This window comes from Dermacentor andersoni, chromosome 9 (assembly GCF_023375885.2).
Source record: "Dermacentor andersoni chromosome 9, qqDerAnde1_hic_scaffold, whole genome shotgun sequence".
Taxonomy (NCBI): domain Eukaryota; kingdom Metazoa; phylum Arthropoda; class Arachnida; order Ixodida; family Ixodidae; genus Dermacentor; species Dermacentor andersoni.
Window position 1 is genome coordinate 16,221,015 of NC_092822.1, and position 20,051 is coordinate 16,241,065.

Consider the following 20,051-nt stretch of genomic DNA (forward strand, 5'->3'; position numbering starts at 1 on the left):
GCCTCGACGAATCAACGAATGAGCGATGGCGTCTGTAACAATACTTCTTGAAAGACTGTATGGTGCCAAAGTGCGAGGTGAATTGCAAATATTAGCTGAGCTATTTGGTCTGTCAAGACGGTATGTACATAAAAAGCGATGCGTACATTCGCTATGCGCAGCAATCGAGACAAGCGAAGTGGTGGAGGTACCTTTGATAATTTGTTCCGAACATGGACATGGTTTGACACGGACTACGGTCTTGACAGTCAAAGAAGTTGGACATTCGTCGATCATTCGATTCGCAAGTACCCCTCCACCTCAATCTCTTACGTGTAGGCTACCAACGATCATCTTTATTTCTCTCTTTCACTTCACTCTGTGAGACAGCCACTTAATCAATTAATAGCATTGAAACTAGTTTTGCATTCTTTCGTCGCGTCTACACAAGGTGTGCTGGTATCGTCTTGCAACCAGAAACAACCATCATTGCTTTCTTGTCGAAGTATTTACCGTGTCTTCTAACTACCTGGCTAAAAGAAACTCGTCACAACTGATTTGGAAGGTGGTCCCGACGTGAAAGTTCAGCTGATCAGGCTTGAGACAGGCCAACATAATAAACTCACGGCTTTTTAGTCCTTTAGCAGTGGCACATCGGTAGCGCAAGTACGTAAACTAAACTATATAAGATGACGTAAGCTGTATATTTGCATTGCTGTGCAATGCGCAGGATTCCAAGTTGCATTTGCTATCGGCATAGGCAGCAAATGCAAACAACGAAGCGCTTCTTCTATCGAAATTGTTTTTTTTCTATTTTTTACTCTTTATTATTATTATTATTATTATTATTATTAGTAGTAGTAGTATTATTATTATTATTATTATTATTATTATTATTATTATTATTATTATTATTATTATTATTATTATTATTATTATTATTATTATTATTATTATTATTATTGCGCGGCCTAGCCGAAACGAGGTCTCCTGATCAACTCTAGCACTTTCATTTCACAAGTAGGTTTCGTAACACACCTCGACCGTTCATCCCTCCTCGCGCCCATTGCTTTTCGCTAAAGACAGCGCACAAAACAAAAAGAGAGACAGAGGCAGAAACCGCGCTCCGCCGCACGCATTTCAATTGGTGTTGACAGTGAAACCCTCGTGCGCGCAGTCAAACGCCCTAGGCTCCAGACGGCTGTGAGATGTGCGCACACTTTCGTGTCTGGTCAGGTTAAGCCCGGCGATGCTCCAAGGACGCGCGGTCCGAGTAACGCGCGTCTGAGAGAGGACCGAGACGCGAGAAGTGGTCCCCGTCACGAGGCCTAAGCGAGGCGGGGCGTGTGAAGAGGGAGGGAGGCACGCGGATATCGCTAAAGACGCCCGCGCCGCTGCCCGCTTTCGGCAGCAGTCACACACCACGCACACACTACACACACGCACGCTCGCGAGCGCATAGTACATCAGCTAGTGCAGTGAAGCGCCGGCAGTTCTGAAGCGGTAAGCCGAGGAAGCGGCCAGCTATATGGCCCGGATCGGACTCTCTCTTCAGGTAACTGGGTCAGCCCTGTTCCTTGTGCCGGGTGGGAGGGAAACGTCGGGTGGAAGAGCCGCTGACGCTTTCGCTTTCTCTGGGCTGCGCGGAGTCGGCCTCATCGGCTTCGTTCGCGTGCCCGGCTCGGCACTTTTTTGACGGGGGAGAGGAGGTACCACACTCTCCTGCGGGCCGTCGAACTCGAGAGCGCATGTGGCCCCTGCTGCGGCAAAACGTGAAAGCGAAAAGTTTGTTGTGCGGAAGAGAAAAGACGGTCGCTGTCTGTGACTGCAAGCTCCATCCTTGAGAGCGCATCGGAGAGCTGCTGCTGCCGCTGCTGCCGGAGCTGATAACACTGGAATATGTGAGTGGTGGTACTGGTAAAGAAACCAGCTTTGTTTCGTCACGTTGGAGCAGCGGGATCCGTGGGAAGTGGACGTTAGAAAATCCAGGTGAGCATATCACGCTTTTCTCGGTTACCCCTTTAAGAATATAGAGCCTTCGTAGCCACTCAAATCACGTTTGAATGAACATCATGCACAATAAGAACTTTTTTCGCTTTCTGTCTTTTTCCCCTGGAATTTGAAGCTTGAAGTTCAGAGCCATTTCACTCTGATTATTAGTATATGCACAGGTTGCTGCTAAGCTGTGTTCTCCAGTGAATTCAGTAATTTACTATTTCCAGTTATTGCGCGTTAACTCTGTAATGCTTATAACCTAAAGATTTTCTTTGACATTTTCATTCTAAGAAGTCAAATTCACGCTAACAAAATGTCAGCCTACAAACATCGAAGCGAACTTCCTGCACGATCGAGCACCGAAGGTCCGCACGAACATTTGTAAGCGTCAAATCTCGGACCTCTTTTGTTAAGCACTGGGCCAGGATTTAAACTGTAAAAAGAAGTTTTGAACACATACAAGAGACTCACCACGTGAACCAGAAGTGTGCAAAAGCGTATTTCGCAAGGTTTGCCTTGTCCGTGACCAGAAACATGTAAAGAAACTGCTGGTTACTTCAGGGGGCCGACGAACGTGCTTCCCTATGGTTTTTTTTTTCCTTCGGGTTAAAAAGGCACGAATACGAGACACGTCTTGGAACGTTACGTAACTTGCTGCACAAGATGCGTTTGTCACAAGGCAGAGTAACGCTTGGCATAGAAAATTAAATTGTACGGTTTAACGCCCCGCCGAAAGCGCAAAGTACGACGTCGTGGTGGAGTCTTCCGGACTAACTTTGACCACCGCTGGTTGTCGAACGTACAACCTAAGCACGGTACATGAGCATTTTTTTTTTTTTTTTTTTTTACGTTCTACCCCCATCGGAACGTAGCCGTCGTGGCCGGTAGTCATACCCGCGACCTCATTCTCAGCAGCAAAAGGCCAGAGCTGTTGAAACACCGCGTAGGGTTCACATGGCATTCAGTTCCATTACGAAGAAGGTTGTCACTGCAGCCGTTCGACCACTGTAAAAATCGTGGCCGGTACATTAATTATTTTCAGCGATTTGGCATGCATTCATGGAGAAAAACTATTGCAGCTCCTTTTCTGGTTATTTTTAGCTTGCATTCTGTTGCTTACCTTCACGACGCACTAAACATGTGGTTGCGGGCACGTGATTGTAGGCAAGTTTCCCAAGTTTCGAATCATTTTTTCACTTTGGTCAGTGCCTTGTTCTGTTTACGCACGATTCTTTCCGACCAGACTATATTTCGTCGGACTACAGACTTTAATTCTCGCGGTGTTTCTGTAGAGCGCCCAAGCGTTTTTCATTTACGATGAATTCGTTTTATTCAGTGATTGCCAGTGCTTAAATAAATCACGACCCTTTTGAGTGTGCGCGTAGCCAACTGTAGACGACGTTGGTAAATAACACTCACCTTGCGCAAATATGTTTCATGTAATAAACAGTTATTTTTGTTCGCAATATTTGGATGACGATATGTTAAAGGTGTTCATTATGCCCAGAAAAAACACTTAATAGCTTGGGAAATGTCGTCATCAGAACGCACAAGCTCGTTTGAAACAAGAAGGATGACGTTTAGGCAAAGCCATGTGACTGCGCGTCATTAACGTGCTGGATGAACAGCCGTATATAGTGGTAGCGCGCAGACACACCAGCGCCAGCCTTGCCGCAAAAGATTACGACACTAAATTTGGAGTCTAAAATGAATGGTCATCGAACGTGATCTAGCGTCTTCAGTGCTAATAGGAAGACATCTGCTAATTTGCTAAGCCTCTGTTAAAATTGAGCCCTCATAGCAACCACTTATTTGACAGCCATGGCTGCACATTAAGTTAGAGAGCCTTACACTCCCAAACCACGACCTAATTATGAGGCATGCCGTAACGGGGGACTCTGGGTTAATTTTTACCATTTACGGTTCTTTACGTACACCTAAATCTCAATACACATGTGTTTTACATTTCAAGCACCGTCAAAATGCGGCCGGGACCGTACCGGCGACCACGAGCTCAGCAGCGCAACACCGTAGCCACTAATCTACCGCGTTGGGTGTGCTTGTAACTTAGAGAACAAGAACAAGCGTCCTCTGCGTGGCAGAGACCGCTATACATTTGCCTATTTGCAGTTATCCGAATATTAGACCCACGTAAGAGTAGTTGGCACTGTCAAGTCATGGCAGACAGCTTACACGGTTATCCTTGCTGAGAAAAGTGTGCAGCCCTTGTTTTCTGCCATACTAAACACGAGACAGCAACTTGGAGGTTAACCTAGAAGCTTGAGAAGACGGTGGATATAGCGCCAAGCGTGATGGAACGAAAAATGATAAGTGCAAAGTTAAGGCACAGTGAGAGAGTGCTGTGGGTTTAGAGGGCAAGTCAGAGTGGCGGATATATATATATGCGAAGGTTGTGGGTTCGGTTCCCACCTGCGGCAAGTTGTTTTTTCATCCACTTTAATTTCCGTTAATTTATCGTTTCTTTATTTCATTGATTAAGCACAAGTAATTTCCCCTATGTTGTCCTTGGTGTCAGTGTTTGTTTGCTGCTTATGATATGATTAATAAAAATCGGGCCCCTCTGCTAACCCCCTCTTTCTTCTATATATATATATGTATATATATATATATGTATATATATATATATATATATATATATATATATATATATATATATATATATATATATATATATATATATATATATATCATCATCATCATCATCAGCCTAGTTACGCCCACTGCAGGGCAAAGGCCTCTCCCATACTTCTCCAACTGCCCCGGTCATGTACTAATTGTGGCCATGTTGTCCCTGCAAACGTCTTAATGTCATCTGCCCACCTAACTTTCTGCCGCCCCCTGCTACGCTTCCCTTCTCTTGGAATCCAGTCCGTAGCTCTTAGTGACCATCGGTTATCTTCCCTCCTCATTACATGTCCGGCCCATGCCCATTTCTTTTTCTTGATTTCAACTAAGATGTCGTTTACCCGCGTTTGTTGCCTCACCCAATCTGCTCTTTTCTTATCCCTTAACGTTACACCCATCATTCTTCTTTCCATAGCTCGTTGCGTCGTTCTCAATTTCAGCAGAACCCTTTTCGTAAGCCTCCAGGTTTCTGCCCCATATGTGAGTACTGGTAACACACAGCTGTTGTACACTTTCCTTTTGAGGGATAGTGGCAACCTACTGTTCATGATTTGAGAATGCCTGCCAAACGCACCCCAACCCATTCTTATTCTTCTGGTTATTTCAATCTCATGATCCGGATCCGTGGTCACTACCTGCCCTAAGTAGATGTATTCCCTTATCACTTCCAGTGTTTCGCTACCTATCGTAAACTGCTGTTCTCTTCCGAGACTGTTAAACAGTACTTTAGTTTTCTGCAGATTAATTTTCAGACCCACCCTTCTGCTTTGTCTCTCCAGGTCAGTGAGCATGCATTGCAATTGGTCTCCTGAGTTACTAAGCAAGGCAATATCATCAGCGAATCGCAAGTTGCTAAGGTATTCTCCATCAACTTTTATCCCCAATTCTTCCCACTCCAGGCCTCTGAATACCTCCTGTAAACATGCTGTGAATAGCATTGGAGATATCGTATCTCCCTGTCTGACGCCTTTCTTTATAGGGATTTTGTTGCTTTCTTTGTGGAGGACTACGGTGGCTGTGGAGCCGCTATAGATATCTTCCAGTATTTTTACATATGGCTCATCTACACCCTGATTCCGTAATGCCTCCATGACTGCTGAGGTTTCGACTGAATCAAACGCTTTCTCGTAATCAATGAAAGCTATATATAAGGATTGGTTATATTCTGCACATTTCTCTATCACTTGATTGATAGTGTGAATATGGTCTATTGTTGAGTAGCCTTTACGGAATCCTGCCTGGTCCTTTGGTTGACAGTAGTCTAAGGTGTTCCTGATTCTATTTGCGATTACCTTAGTAAATACTTTGTAGGCAACGGACAGTAAGCTGATCGGTCTATAATTTTTCAAGTCTTTGGCGTCCCCTTTCTTATGGATTAGGATTATGTTAGCGTTCTTCCAAGATTCCGGTACGCTCGAGGTTATGAGGCATTGCGTATACAGGGTGGCCAGTTTCTCTAGAACAATCTGACCACCATCCTTCAACAAATCTGCTGTTACCTGATCCTCCCCAGCTGCCTTCCCCCTTTGCATAGCTCCTAAGGCTTTCTTTACTTCTTCTGGCGTTACCTGTGGGATTTCGAATTCCTCTAGGCTATTCTCTCTTCCACTATCGTCGTGGGTGCCACTGGTACTGTATAAATCTCTATAGAACTCCTCAGCCACTTGAACTATCTCGTCCATATTAGTAACGATATTGCCGGCTTTGTCTCTTAACGCACACATCTGATTCTTGCCTATTCCTAGTTTCTTCTTCACTGTTTTTAGGCTTCCTCCTTTCCTGAGAGCCTGTTCAATTCTATCCATATTATAGTTCCTGATGTCCGCTGTCTTACGCTTGTTGATTAACTTAGAAAGTTCTGCCAGTTCTATTCTAGCTGTAGGATTAGAGGCTTTCATACATTGGCCTTTCTTGATCAGATCTTTCGTCTCCTGCGATAGCTTACTGGTTTCCTGTCTAACGGCGTTACCACCGACTTCTATTGCGCACTCCTTGATGATGCCCATGAGATTGTCGTTCATTGCTTCAACACTAAGGTCCTCTTCCTGAGTTAAAGCCGAATACCTGTTCTGTAGTTTGATCCGGAATTCCTCTAGTTTCCCTCTTACCGCTAACTCATTGATTGGCTTCTTGTGTACCAGTTTCTTTCGTTCCCTCCTCAAGTCTAGGCTAATTCGAGTTCTTACCATCCTGTGGTCACTGCAGCGTACCTTGCCGAGCACGTCTACATCTTGAATGATGCCAGGGTTCGCGCAGAGTATGAAGTCGATTTCATTTCTAGTCTCACCATTCGGGCTCCTCCACGTCCACTTTCGGCTAACCCGCTTGCGGAAAAAGGTATTCATTATACGCATATTATTCTGTTCTGCAAACTCTACTAATAATTCTCCTCTGCTATTCCTAGAGCCTATGCCATATTCCCCCACTGACTTGTCTCCAGCCTGCTTCTTGCCTACCCTGGCATTGAAGTCGCCCATCAGTATAGTGTATTTTGTTTTGACTTTACCCATCGCCGATTCTACGTCTTCATAAAAGCTTTCGACTTCCTGGTCATCATGACTAGATGTAGGAGCGTAGACCTGTACAACCTTCATTTTGCACCTCTTATTAAGTTTCACAACAAGACATGCCACCCTCTCGTTAATGCTATAGAATTCCTGTATGTTACCAGCTATTTCCTTATTAATCAGGAATCCGACTCCTAGTTCTCGTCTCTCCGCTAAGCCCCGGTAACACAGTACATGCCCGCTTTTTAGCACTGTATATGCTTCTTTTGTCCTCCTAACCTCACTGAGTCCTATTATATCCCATTTACTACCCTCTAATTCCTCCAATAACACTGCTAGACTCGCCTCACTAGATAGCGTTCTAACGTTAAACGTTGCCAGGTTCAGATTCCAATGGCGGCCTGTCCGGAGCCAGGTATTCTTAGCACCCTCTGCAGCGTCACAGATCTGACCGCCGCCGTGGTCAGTTGCTTCGCGGCTGCTGGGGACTGAGGGCCGGGGTTCGATTGTTGTATTCATATAGGAGGTTGTGGCCAAGTACTGCACCAGGGTGGCCAATCCTGCTCTGGTGAGAGAGTGCGTTACCGGTTCTGGTCACCGGGATCAGGCCGCACTCCAGGCCTGTTTGTGCAATTTTCTCAACACACGGTTTTTTTTTTTTGTATTTTCCGGTGGAGAATAGCGCGGCACCGGGATTTGAATCACGGTCCTCTTGCACTGGAGACGGATACTCTACCGTCCCCGTAGGAGTTAAATTAAAAATTAATTTATGGGGTTTTACGTGACAAAACCACTTTCTGATTATGCACGCCGTAGTGGAGGACTCCGAAAATTTCGACCACCTGGGGTTCTTTAACGTGCACTTAATTCTAAGTACACGGGTGTTTTCGCATTTCGCCCCCATCGAAATGCGGCCGCCGTGGTCGGGGTCCGATCCCGCGACCTCGTGCTCAGCAGTCTAACACCATAACCACTGAGCAACATATATATATATATATATATATATATATATATATATATATATATATATATATATATATATATATATATATATATATATATAGATATATATGTATATATATACGCTAGTTGATATTAGAACGAACAAATGGTGTTGGGCAGGCTATACGGCAGATAACCGGCGATCTATTACAGTTACAGAAGGAATTCGAAAGGAAGGGAAGCGCAGTCGGAAACGGCAGGGGAGTTGGTCTGTGACGAAAAAAAAAGAAGTTCGAAGAATAGGGTGAAGTCAGCTGAAGCAATACGAGAGTGATTAGAGGTCTATAGGAGAGGCATTTGTCCTGCAGTAAACATAAAATAGGCAAATGATGATGCTGATGATAATGATGATGATAATAATTAATAGTAGCTTGTCGAGAAAGTTGGCATAACAGTGCATGATGAAATGGAGTAAGAAGGCACACACAGGCGACAAAACATGCGCAGGAATGTGTGCCTGTCTGGCCTCCTTTTGCAATGCATCTTCTGAACTGTTTGAATGACCCGAACATTGGGGCCCTGCTGAGACCCTTCATTCACATTCTTTCTACATATAGAAAAGCAAACATGTTCTTGCTTGTTCTGGGCAGTGACCACAGGAAGGAGGAGGAGGAGGAAAAAACTTTATTCTGGTCCTGTACAAGGTGTTGCCACCTGCCTGGCTAGTCCCATGTTGGGACCGGGAGGTCAAGCCTGCTAGCCCTATCGTGGGCCTACTGGAGAGGAAGGACTTGAGGGATATGATTTGGAGATCTGATCCTTCCTAAAAACCGATTCCGGGAAAAAAAAAACTATGATAGCTCTTAATGCAAGTTCCATTGTTTGCTAACGGAAGGCAATTTCTTATCTCAATTTATAGCATATAATATATCGATTAGACTGTGTTATATGGGGAAATGGCGGAGATTTTTGTGAGCATTACTGATAAGCGTGAAATCGTCACAGCTGTTCTCGCTAAGAGCATTGGTAAAGCTCCCAATGTGCCTCTACGTCCTTTGTATTCACTATAAGTAGCGAATTTCAGCACCGGCTATCTACTAGCTAACGCTTTGCGCATCTATCTAAAGAACATTACGGCCACGTACACTAACACCTCAATGAAACAACGACACCTGAATTACCTAAACTACAAAAGCATATCTCATGTATTCTTTTGCCCAGAAACAGTTCAGCCCGTCGTGTCGTCCGTATATACCGTACTCAGCCTCGGCCAAAACTGCTGAATCGATATAGCACTCAAATACGAAGAGGATAAATTCACGGCTTGCAAGGTCGTTTTGAGTGACTCACGCACCGCGCTCAGTCGCCTCAACCAGACAGTGACAGTTCTATAAAGTGCGTCGCGTTGCCTACACTGCTTCCGCAATCGCATCTCGCTGTGCATCCTTATTCAGTCATTGGACGTCATCGCACGTGGATATTTCTGGTAATGACGAGGCTGACCGACTGGCTTCTCGGGCGAATAAGTGCGGGCTTTTGTCCAGAAGTTTCCCTTCTCCTTTATGATGCTGACCCGCCGCCATCATATCGGACAGCACCCCGATCAGCGAGTTTTGGCTACGAGAACATTTCCTCCACCTGTTCGTCGCCATGGTTGACCTCGTTTCCTTATGACAGTGCTTCTTAAGCTTCGTGTAAGGTGCGTCATGATGGCCCAACGGATGCATCTATAATAAGGGCAGGCACTCAATGCATCCTGTGCTTCCTTCGGTGCCACAGAAAGATTATCCGCTTATTAATCCTGGACCACCCCTTCTACAGTACGCAAAGCGCTGCGCTTTACAGATACTATGTTACTCACTCGGCTTACCATGTACCGTACACTGTACATCTTATTTCCCACTGGTTTTGCGTATAGAAGTGATCAACGTCAAATTCTATTATTCTTGAACCTCACGTATTTCAACTCCCCACTGTAGACTAAACATTCTGTTTACTGGTGTGTTCTTATTATGCGAGAACTTGAGGACCATCTGCCGAACCAGTGTCGTGCTTAGAGTGTGCGACGCAGATGCATTACTCGTTCTTCGTGTTGCACATTCTTTTTAATATCTTCTCCCATTATTTTTATTCTCTCTCCTCTTTTGCCCTTCTCCTCGTTTCTTAAATTTCTTAATATCTCTACTATTCCTCACTCACTACCTTTCGTCAATAAATCTTTTCCCCTTTTATGCCGGAAGCCTTAATTGGCTCGTTGCAATGGCTCATACCTGAAAAAAGCGGCGTCTCGTCCAGTGATGCAAAAATATCATCATCAGGAATGGCTCTTACCCGCGTAAGCCAGCAAAGATAATTAGTGGCTGAATATGACTGAAGAGACGAAAGAAAGAAAGAACGAAGGAAAGAAAGAAGGAATCAAAGAAGGAACGGAAGATAGAAAAAACGAACAAAAGAACAACGAAAGAAACAACTAAGAAAGAAAGAGAGAAAAAAAGATGCAATGAAAGAGAGAACAAACGAAAGAACAAAAGAACCTTTAGGTAGTGCATTAGGTGATTTCATGTGTCGTTGAAGAGGTCGGCCTACAGCGCCACACGTTTACTTCACCCTGCGGCTCGTTATGTCTGGCAAGAAGACTGACCCCTCTGATCGTTTAACTTAATGCATTACCACGTGTGCAGCGGGCTTTCGCCTCCACGTATTACAGGAGTTACAGGAGTGTAACATGCTGCCCAACTTTTTTCTTACTAGAGCAGGCAGGCTTTGTGCCTCTCCTGGTGGCTGTTACCAGCTACTAATGTTCTTTCTACTTTCTGTGATCGTTTTTATATATGCAAATGTAATAATAGGGATTATGATGATCTCTTAATGAAGACATTGCCACGTTTATTGGGAATTTCAATGTGTTGCTCTGTGCCAGTGCTGGTAAGTGATGTTCCTTATTGTGCCACAAGGTCCTTAACTTGTCACTAATTAGCATACTTCAGTGGATATTCTTGTTCATGTTGTTAACGACCGCATAATGTATGATAGCAGACGATACGCATGATTATTAACGTCAACCAACATGCCAAATGGCCAGCGGTGGCTTAAGCATTCTTCATGATGTTGCTCCTTATTTTTTTTTTAGTGATGTCTGCCCTGTGTCTCCACACAAATATACAAATGCGGAAGCCTTAACGAACGTCGTTCACAATTCGTGACTGAAGGAGCCATGTCTAGAGCCCGCGATCCGAGCATATACGCTTCCTCGCAATGAAACTGCACCTCTCTGTGAGATAATACGTCTACAGCTGCAGAGCTCGCGTCTCTCCGCGGTGCGTTTCATGTGATCAACACAGGCAGTCCTCGAAAATGGGCAGTCTTCTGCGATTAAAGGCCGGCCTTACAATGTATACAATCATTTGTCCCACATGTCTCGCGATCAGCTGACGTGCGAAATCGTGGAACTCATCCACCACTTGAAAGAAAAAGGCCGTGATTTCACTTTTCAATGGATACCAGGCTATTGCGGTATCATAGGAAATGATGACGCTGATAAGGCAGCTCGGACGTCAAAGCAAGAAGACTGCTGCGTCCCCACTCCTCTCTCAAGAACAGACGCTACGAGACAGCTTTGCGTTCTAGCACGCACACTCTCGTTGGCTGAGTGGAACACCGCACATACAAGATGCACCAGACTGCACAGACTCAGCCCTTCGCTGCAACTCAGGCCTCCCGCCGGACTGCATCGACGCAAAGCGTCTCTTCTGTGTCGGTTGCGGTTGGGAGTTGCCTTCACGGAAGCTTATTCAGCACTCATTGACCACCTGTTGTGCCACTGTCCTCAGTTTGAAGCACAAAGACAATCTATGATCAACGCATTCAGGAAACTCGATGATCGTCTTCTGAGTGAACAGACAATACTAGAACACCGTCCCCACCGACAATCGGCTCAGAAGGCACTAAAGGCACTTTTGTGTTTTCTGAAAACGTCTGACTTGTGCGAGCGTCTTTGACTCTGTAGTGCTGTTCATGCACGTCTCACTACCCCCATCCCTCTGTCTCTCCCTTCTTTCTATTCCCCTTCTCCCTTCCCCCAGAGCAGGGTAGCCAACCGGACTCTTGACTGGCTAACACCACTGCCTTCCTTCTATCTCTTTCTCGCTCTCTCTCCTGAGAGAAAGAGAGAGATAGAGAGAGGATCAAATAGGCATCCACACGTGGCGGCGCATTATTTTTGGAGCGGGCATACACGCGTCTATTTTACGCCGCGCAGAGCGCACGTGCGGCCTCCATCGGGGTCAAAATGGGTTGGACGTGGCGGTGCCTCGAAGCGGGTACTATACATATATACTGTAACACGTTTCTCACGCTGTACCAGAGCAACGTAAAATATACGCGCTGCTGAAAGGGTGCGCGAAACATGTTCCACGTAGGCGCTGCTTAACGCATTTACTTACTTAAGGAACCCGCTCGCGTAGTGAACCCATCCCCTAAGTTTTGTCCTTGAGAAGCAAATATTCTTTATTTTTATTTTTACGTCAAGTAAATATAAACGCACGGATGACATTTAGGGCTGGTTTTCAGCATCTGTTTACCTCGTAGTGATTCACTGGCATTGTCGGCGGTCACAAAATCGTCGGATCGCGCCATGATATATATGGCAAGCAACCTCTTGAAGCGAAGGATGCTAAACATCGGTGACGCGAGCTTTCGCAGCACGTCAACCGCACACTTTTGATGATGTCATGCAGCCGTTCACCGTTTCACCACTACGTTTTCGTTTTGCTCAGCTGGTGCGCCGCGTCTTTTAGAATTTGAACTCCTACAAGAATAAATAAATGTTAAACATCATGCCGCACGTCGTGAAACCACCCCCCATATTGACGTCAAAATTTATGAGCAGACAAAAAATGTGGCTTTATTATGCGAGCAAATTCTGTAAACTGCTCCAAGAAAATTGCATTGCCAGTTCAGCAAGGGTTATCCCATTACATGTTTTCACAACTGTTGCAGCGTCGAACACTCGTCAAACAGGCTAAAAGACGATGGCTGCGTGCTATACAAGACAATCAGTGAAATCAGTTCAAGAATGCTACAAGAACAAAGCTCAAGACACCCTAATCATAGGCGTGTGCATGTGTAGATAATGACAGTCGTAATCAACGAGTAGATATAGGGGTAAAACCGGGTTAATAGAGAAGTTGATTAACACAGCCGAATTTCTGAGGACACATGCTGCAAGGCGCAAAAGTACACGTGGAGACACACGCACACACACACAAACACAGAACTTCAGTGCACATGTCTTTTCGTGCCTTTCAACAAGGCGTGTAACGCATGGAATATATATATTAACATAATTTTTTATGCAAATGACTGTCCCACGTTTTGCAGCGAACTGCTAAAAATCTGAATGATTTTACTTCACCAATGATCATCCTTTATTCATTTAAGAATGTAACTCTCCGGAGAAGCCGACAACATAGCGTGCTTCTTACCAACGTTTCCAATACATAACAAATAAATTAATAAATGGGTCCAAACTTGCACAACAGCATTTCCCGAATGTTCAACGTATAGGAAACCTGGCGTGGCTAATCAAGCAAGCGGTGCGACGCAGAGTGATGCTTCACGCGGGCGCTGAAGCCCTGCCTTTGGAAGCGCTTGGCGGTGACTCAGCGCAGTGTGCGTACAGTAAACCATGCGATTAAAGGACACCGTGTGGCGCTAGATCCTTAAGCATTCTCTCTAATAATGCCAGAGCAAGGGAATGCTGCGCACGTGAATGTACATTTCGAACAAATAACGGTGGTTATCCAGCAGGCGTTATGTATACCGGCGCAGACCCTCAACGATCATCTCTTAATAGAAGGCGCACACTGGCAAGCTGTGCACGGGCCATTCTCGAAGCCGCTGTCATGGCCAAGCTTTACCGACAGGGACACGCGGACGTGCTCCTGTGAATCTCGGACAACGTGAAACTATTATGGAGATATTCGTGAGCGATTTTCTCAGCATGTAACGTTTGTTCTTATGTTCCTGTATCTTTCTTGTTTCTTGATATTACTGCTATGTAGAAAGTAGTGTAGCGGCGCGACTATCGCCTCCAGAGTCACTGAAGAAGACAGCTCACGTGCAGGTGGAGCGAGAATAGAACACTTTCTCTCGTACCGCCGATTTTCTAGACAAATAAAACTCTTACAAAACTCATTTCTAAAACTTGGGCTACCGCTAATCTCACCAACCAATCTTTCTCTTGGGGCGTCTTTACTGGGATCCAACCACAAGGGTGCTTTTCTCGAGGTTTACAATTTTATTAGAGAGACAAAAAGAGTACCTTGCTAAATTTCTAAAATTATTCATTATCTATATTATTTCATCTTTGTCTGTTAAATTATTTTGTCTCTAATTTCCTAACAATATATATGTTTTGTAAACTTCTAAATCACATTACTTTACTCCCATGCTCTATTATGCAAATTCAGTTTTGTTTCAATTCTAAATATACTGGAAACCGAATGCTTATTGGCGAATCCCCCATAGTGGGTATGCTCCAGTGCTTTGAAGACAAGACAAGACAAAAACACACTAGCGTTCGAGACCTCCTCAACTGTTCTGAGTTTGCATCGAATCTGGTGAGCCAGTTTATTCCAGCACACTTTGCATGCTCGAAAGGCTTAGTTCGCGGGGTGGAGGTGAGCCTGGACCACTCAGAAATATTAGACTTGTTTTCAGTTGCTGGTTCTATTTCTGTATGCCGGCGTAGCCAAAACATTGAGAAGAAGCCATCTATGCGGAATCAGTGATTGTTATGTTCATGGGAACAGTTCGTCCAACTGAAATCAAGACCTAAAAATTTTAACAGCGCGAACACATGCATCCACAAAGTGACAAGGACGAGACACAAGTGCTGTCTTTTTGCCTTTCCCCTTATATAAGGTATCTGTCTTCCGCGAATAAAATTTAGTTGATAGTGACGGCGCTTGTGTTTGCGCTGTTACAATTTTTAACTCAAGTATGCACAAACTCGCCCAGAAAGAAGTTTTAATAAAATCAAGACGTGGCCCCTGATATACAGAGTCGAGTCACTCTCGTCACGACCACTACAGTGCTTTAAATGTTGGCGTTACGGGCATAACATAAAATGCTGCAGGTCGGTTGCTCGACGCCGACTATGCGGAGAGAATCACGACAGCACAGACTGTAAGTCTCAGGGGGAAAAATGTTTTCTATGTAATGAAGCTCAACCGGCAGACCATTCGAACTGTTCTGCGAAGGAACGAGAACTAAGAAAACTGGTGGAACGCAGGCGATGCTCACGTAGGGAAGCAGTTACTGAGGTTCGGGGAAGAGCCCAGGGCTATGCAGGCGTAACAGCTCGTCAAACCGCTGGCATAGACGTTTCTCTATCCAATGCCATAGCAGAGACAGCACAGAAAGCTACGGAAAAGGCTGTGGAACGACTTGCGACAACTGTTTTTCACTTCCTCGGCACAAATGTTGCCTAGTCAGCTGGCGCAGTTAACTGACGCAGCGTCCACCCACATTCAAGCATCCCAGGTTTCAAGTATTCTAAAACTAGCTCAAAAACAAACATCGTCACCCAATCCGTCAGCTGACTCTCCGCGCTCAGGACATTCTACACATGTAGAACAGATGGAACCTGAACTCCTAACGGAAGAGTGTGAAGGCTACCAGAATGTAGGCATGGAATTGAAGCGCGCCAGATCTCCTCCGCACGAAACTTATTCTAAGTCAGAAACTAAAAAAATATGAAAAAAAGAACGCCCACCCCCCTAAGAAGGACTTCTTCAAAGAGGGTATTTTGGATCAGGCAGTTTCCGCTACTGTTCTGTCTTCAACATAGCCTCTTTAAAAATATTACAGTGGAATTGTCGTTCGGTAGTTTCTGCTACTACTGATCTATCATATACTCCTCATTTTTCGCCAGATACAATTATCTTACAAGAAAACTGCTTTCAAGTGGTGAAAAAAAAATCCGAGAAAAATTATCGATTGTTGCGTCTGGAACGACCTGCCAGAGGTGGTGTCGTTGATTTGTTGGTTTCAACTAAATTTAGTCACAAGGCTACGATATCATATCAATGTATGTGTGTACGCACTGCGAAATTTTAGCAGTAGAAATAACACTCCCAGACTGCTCCCCTTTTACCTTAGCTAAGTTATATCTACCAGGATACCCATCTGCAGGATACCCGATCTCTAGGCAGCGCATTAGTTTCGTGCAGAAAAGTCATAGTACTCGCTGCTGATTTTAATTCTCACCATGTGTGTTGGGGTTTTAAAACTGATTTAGGTGGAAAACGCCAGTGACAATGGACTCTTGATAATAATCTATCTAATCTGAATTGAAAAGTTGCTACGTTTGTTCGTGGACAGTCTCAATCGGCCATAAATCTCAATTTTGCAGCTCGTCTCTAACTACATCCTCGTGGAATGCTCGTGCTACAAACAGCGACCACCTTCCTATTATGTTTTATATTGATTGCGCTATGATTTCTTTCAGAAGAAAAAATACCACATTTGTAAACTATGACGACTAACTTCAATATAACTTGAAGTTTACGACGCTTACCCGTACGGATATGCAAAAAGATATTAAGGATATGAGCCTCTGTGCAGTTTTAATACGTTCCTTGAAGAATGCAGCTGTTAATGTAACCTCCAACAGAGGTAGATTTTTCAGTCCGTGGTGGAATTCAGAATGCACGCAGGCTCACCGTAAACGAAAAGCTGCCTGGAAGAAACTTCTTTTTAAGCAATGTCCAAACAATTGGAGTGTCTACCAATTTGTTGCTGCATCTTTCAAGCGCACGGTAGCTAAAGCCATAAACGAATATGATATGAATCAATTCACTTATCTGTCTAAATTAAAGCAAAAAACAAAAAGGACCCTTTTTAGATTGTTACGCTCTCGCAAGATAATTCCGGCTCCAGCAAATGTTGACTATTTCGTCCTTTCGCCACGTGACTAGTCCGAATCATTTGAAAATATTGGAAAGGGACTAGAAGGCAGGTTTGTACCTGTTGAAACCATTACCGCTAGAGGAATTTAGGAAGGTCACATTACAAGAACTGGCGGATGTTGTTCTATCTCTGCCTAATTCAGCGCCAGCTCCATATGGAGTTATCACAGCCGTGATAAAAATTTTGTATGAATTGTCCACGCAAGAAATTTTGAATACGGTGAATTAGTCTTTAAATGTCTGGACACCTTCAGAATGAAAACTTGCTAAGGTAATTCCGATACTTAAAAAACAGGGAGGTGGATGTGATTTAGATAATATTAGACCAATTTGCCTCACATCCAATTTGGTTAAACTAATAGAAAGAATTCTTAATGGCCGAATGATGACCTATATTTCTGAAAGCCTAATACTTAGCCCCAGTCAAATTGGCTTTAGATCTGCGTGCTCGATATGATGTGCGTAGTACGTAGACTTGGAAGAGTCGCATACAACTGGCTCGTCGCCGAAGGGAATATTCAGTATTAGTGACCCTAGATCTAGCTAAAGCTTATGATTCCGTGGAACATGGCATGCTGATCAAGCAACTAGAGAATTACAGGTTTCCGAAATACATCGCGGCATGGCTTTCGGAATTTTTAAGGGACAGAGAATCCTACTGTTATCAAAGCGGCTGTTCATCCTCTAGGTATAAGCAGTAACGCGGGGTACCGCAAGGGTCAGTGTTTTCTCCTGTTTTATTTAATATATTTTTAAGCTCCAGCCCTCTGCTCCAGGAAATTCATGCGTATGTTTATGCCAATGACATGGCTTTTCTTGCATCGAATGATGATTTACATTCACTTTATCAATCATCTTTCTCGGCAGTTGGAAGTCACATACACCATATTACGCTGTCGCATCCCGCAATTGAATTTCTATTTACACAGAGCTGGTATGACCGATGTCCCTTCTAAGCCCCAATTGTAAGGAAATTGAATCAATCAGTATACTTTTTATCATGCCGATGATATTCAAACCAGAGAACGATGTTACTCGACGCTCCACTCTGCAAACTTGGATTAGGAATAAAGGTACCAGTAATATTATCATTTGGGCCTTCGATCCTAGGCTATAACCACAGAGACGTTTGTTGCTCAGTGTTTGATTTTTTCACTGAAACAAAACGATTGCCCTGCTAATTACTGTAGCGGGGCAATTGGTTTCTCCAAATTCTTTATTAACATTGTATTTGTTGCCTCCTTAATTGTAACCTATTTTAAAGTTCACCCTTGAGTTAGTCTGACTACCCGCTGGCATACAAGCCAAGTTATTCCAAAATCTTCTTTTTTTTTATTTCCTTTACTTTGCGTTTCCCATTTTCAAATAGACATTTTTATAGCTACCCACTGCCGCCCGGTTCTTGGCCTATACGCTTTAGTGGGTACGAACCATGATATCGGTGCTTCACCATCATCATCAACACACTAGCGCGCTCGATTTGAGCAGCCGCTCCCGAGATTCCGCGGCACCATGGCTGGCCGGCCCTGAATGAACAGTGGCCACGGCGTCTCTACCTCTTTGCGCCGCTTCCCACAAATTGGATAATCGTCGCTATTGTAACGTGACTAAATATCATTATCTTACTCTAATGGCATTACTTAAAAAAACAGACACGTGCGTCTTCGAGAATCAAGAGCGTAATAAGTCATATGCATATCTTCGCTGTAACTGGGAGTGTGTCTCCTGATTACAGAATAGTTATCGTGTTTGCCTAATCTCCTGCGCTAGCGTCATGGCCATAAACTACCAACGTGCCAAACTTGAAACTTCAAGCTATAATGGATACATGAATAACAAGTGTGCGAGGTTTTCAACGCGCTTGTTGAGAAAGTTTAATTTTAGTGTACGCTTAAAGAAAACATTTGTCGTCATTCCCCTATAAGGTGGCTCGAAATATGGAATATGCGATAGCGAGCGGAAATCGGCACAACAAAATGTGATCGTATTTTCCAGGAGCTCACAAATAATCGAGGGCACCTTATTCGATATCCTTAAAATGAATGTTATATAATTACTCCACTCGACCGATACTCAAGTGTGGCGCGGGAACTTTCTTCAAATTGTAGGATTTAACGCCCCGAAACTGCATGGTGGGTGTGACGGGCGCCGTAGTGGAGGGCTCTGGATTAATTTCAACCACCTAGGCTTCTTTTAGGTGTATTCAAATCTAAGTACACGAGCGTTTTTGCATTTCGTCGCCACCAGCCGGAAATCGAACCGGCGACCTCGTGCTCGGCTGCATACCGTCATAGCCACTAAGCCATGGCGGCGGGCGTATACCGGAGCTTATAGGATTACAACGAAACTTGAAAAGATGCTAAGGATTCTCAAACGAGCCGACGGAACGGTAACTGACACGCGCACCGTTAGGAGATGCAAACACGCATTATTGGCATGAGAGAGCGATCGCGTGAGCATGGTATTCCATATTATTGAGAATAAGAGTGGTAAATGGAATACGTCAGCTGGTCTGATGCGCAGAGCACATAAGTGGCGGTTTGTTAGAGTAACAGAATGGATACAAGCAGTGTGGAAACGCAGTCGAGGCCGTCAGAGGATTAGATGGACTATAGATTACGAAACTTGTGTGCATGTACTGTGCATAATGATGATACGGCTGGCATAAGATATACGGGTAGCTGAAGATCACTGCGGGCTGCTTTATTCCCGCAGCAGGCTTAAAGATGATGATTATGATGATGATGATGATGATGATGATGATGATGATGATGATGATGATGATGCCAAGCACCTACAACCCTTCTTCACAAAATAAATAAGTTCTTCAGCAGAGATAAAAATCACAAGTCAGGAAAGTTGGGCAACATAGTGTTGATGACGATGATGATGACGACGATGATAATGATGATGATGACGAGAACAAGCCATATCCCCTATCCCCAAGCCAAGCTTTTTGAACGGAGAAAACATGCTATTCGGAAGATCGGAAAAAAGTGCCAGGCAATGG

The 20,051-nt window shown here is 44.3% G+C and overlaps 1 protein-coding gene across 1 annotated transcript in view; it reads left to right on the plus strand.

Annotated features, from left to right (window-relative positions):
* The first annotated feature begins 1,492 nt into the window (after positions 1-1,492).
* The window catches only part of LOC126527096 (phytanoyl-CoA dioxygenase, peroxisomal-like), a 52,228-nt gene continuing 33,669 nt past the window's right edge, over positions 1,493-20,051 (plus strand). Inside the window, exon 1 of the mRNA XM_050174821.3 lies at positions 1,493-1,968. The gene's annotated coding sequence lies outside the window, so the exon portion shown is untranslated. The remainder of the gene's footprint in view (positions 1,969-20,051) is intronic.